The sequence below is a fragment of the Piliocolobus tephrosceles genome, chromosome 5 (assembly GCF_002776525.5).
Source record: "Piliocolobus tephrosceles isolate RC106 chromosome 5, ASM277652v3, whole genome shotgun sequence".
Lineage (NCBI taxonomy): Eukaryota > Metazoa > Chordata > Mammalia > Primates > Cercopithecidae > Piliocolobus > Piliocolobus tephrosceles.
Window position 1 is genome coordinate 1942105 of NC_045438.1, and position 2550 is coordinate 1944654.

The window sequence follows — 2550 nt, forward strand, 5'->3', positions numbered from 1 at the left end:
CAGAATACATATTGTGAATTGAAAAACCCATGTGGGTTTATTATGCCAAATCAAGATATTCAGTCCCTTTAGTATTCTTCTGTAAATCATAATTTAGTTAATAAATATACAATTGATATATGAACCTATAGAATTACATATGCATGTTATATTTTAAGAAAAATGCTGTCATTTTATTGTATCCGTATCTTCAAACAAATGCTCACTTTTAGATTTAAGGTTAGGAATTTATTCTGCTTATCTATAAAACTTTTAAAAACTTGTTTAAAGAAATGCCTACTGTATTGTTTTATGAACCATAGAATTCTAGTACCTTTACTTCATAGTTGCGCTTACTTTTGTAATGGTACTACCATGTTTAATCATCCAGATTATGATTCCGCCATTAATTTTGATAAGAAATCAAATTTCCTACAAGATGACGAATATGTCCCCACCAAGAGTATACTTAAGAAAATGTTATAGACTTACAGCATTTCCCAAAGTAGACCAATACCAATACCCTGTGGTAATTTTATGAATATTCTCTTTATCAACCATGTAGATGCAATAACAGACTCTTCTTCGTTATTGCTAATCAGAATTTATCATGTTACTGCTTTAAGTATTTCTTTCATGACAGAACCAGAAAACTACCTACAACCTTTGCAATAAAAAATGAAGTCCTCACCTCATTCATTTCAGTCCCCTGCCAAAAGCTGTGGAAGCAGCCTTGCTACTGAGCCAGAGTCTGAACTTCTCTTCCCTACTTTCCCTTATCCCTGTCAGCAGTAGAAGGTTAGTCAGGCTACATTTGCCTATGTAAGACTGGTCCCCTACAAGATCACAGTTGAACATTTTTCCCTCAGATCTTTATTTGAATCTCTAGATGCGCAAACATTCAAGGGAAAGACCATTGACTTAACTCTGCACACTAGGTATATTTAAATCTTAGATCTAATCCAACTGTGAATCTTAAATTTGTAGGATTTATGATAAATTTCTTAAAATTATAGGAGTCTCCTTGCAAGGCAACGTTCTAAGTGTTTTAATCCTATTACCATATTTAGTAGTCAAAATAATGTTTTATAGAAATATCAAAATACCCAGATGAGAAAACTAAAAAACAGATAGTTGAACTTACAGCTAGTTAAATGGGAGAGCCACAATTTAAAATCCAGTATTCAAGCTCTAGAATATATACTTGTAATCACTACACTATGCTAACTTACAATACGTATAAATTGCTATTACAACAAAAAGTATAATGAACAATGTAGTAGCCATTTTGATGCCCCCAAAATAATTCCACCTGTATATCTTCCAGGAATAAGGGTAGAATTGCATTTTCTGGCTCCTTTGTAAGTATGTGCTGGTTCCATGTAATTCCAGTAAATACATTCTGTATATTGTTTCCAATAATATGTAATTGCCTCTGTGAGACTGACGTAGAGAGGGATATAATTTACATGGCAGATTCTCCATCTGCTTGGGTTTGTTACCAACTATAATGAGTAGAGGTATCTGTCAGTCTGTGAAGGAAATATACTTGAACAAAAATCAAAATTATATTGCTTTGAGGCACATACATTTGAGAACCTCTTACTAACAACAAACAGTAAAATTAAAAGACATTACATGTTTCTGATACAAGTGTAGCAAAAAGTTCTAAACAAAACATGCTAAGAAATAAATGTTAATCATTCTACAAACTTTCACCAGCATAGAAATAAAACATAAATAGTTTTATAATACATCATTTTATATTTATTTCATAATTTAATATGTCTCAGTACCATTTGTTAACATCATCTGCTGACAAGTAATTTATTGCTTTCTTCACCATTGTTAAGTAAAAATTAAAGTGCATAAAGACAAAAGACTAGCAAAACAAAATAGGTATGCAGTTTACTACCGGCGGCCTAGCTCATTTAAAACAACACAATTTTTATCCCAAAATAACTTAATCCATCAAGTAGATATTAGCCACTTATTATATGCCTATTTCTACTGGTCTGGTAATTAGGACAGATATTTTAAATTATTTTTTAAAGTAGCCAGATGATTTTAAGATGCTTCAGACTATAATTTACATATGAACTTTAAATAGGCCACCTCTAAGATTGGAATAACAGTTTCTTGAGCCAACAAATGTATCACTAATAATCAGTATGTCCTTATCTTTTGAAATCTGCTCGTGGTCACTTTGGCAGCACATATAATAAAATCAGAAAGATGCAGAGAAGATTAGCATGCCCCCTGCACAAGGATGACATGCAAATTCATGAAGTGTTCCATATTTTTATAAACTTCTGGAGACATACACCCTCCCAAGACTGAACCAAGAAGAAATTTAATCTCTAAACAGACCAATAATAGCTCTGAAATTGAACCAGTAATAAATACCTTACCAACCAAAAAAAAAGCCTAGGACCAGATGGATTCATAGCCAAATTCTACCAGATGTGCACAAAAGAGCTTGTACCATTGCTACTAATATTATTCCAAAAAACTGAGGAGGAGGGCCTTCTCCAAAACTCATTCTATGAGGCCAGTATCATCATGATATGA

At 32.5% G+C, this 2550-nt stretch overlaps 1 non-coding gene across 1 annotated transcript; it reads left to right on the forward strand.

Annotated features, from left to right (window-relative positions):
* Positions 1 to 2176: 2176 nt before the first annotated feature.
* On the forward strand, positions 2177 to 2283 carry LOC111547364. The gene has a single exon (XR_002733111.1). It is a non-coding gene; the product is annotated as a U6 spliceosomal RNA (small nuclear RNA).
* Positions 2284 to 2550: the final 267 nt, after the last annotated feature.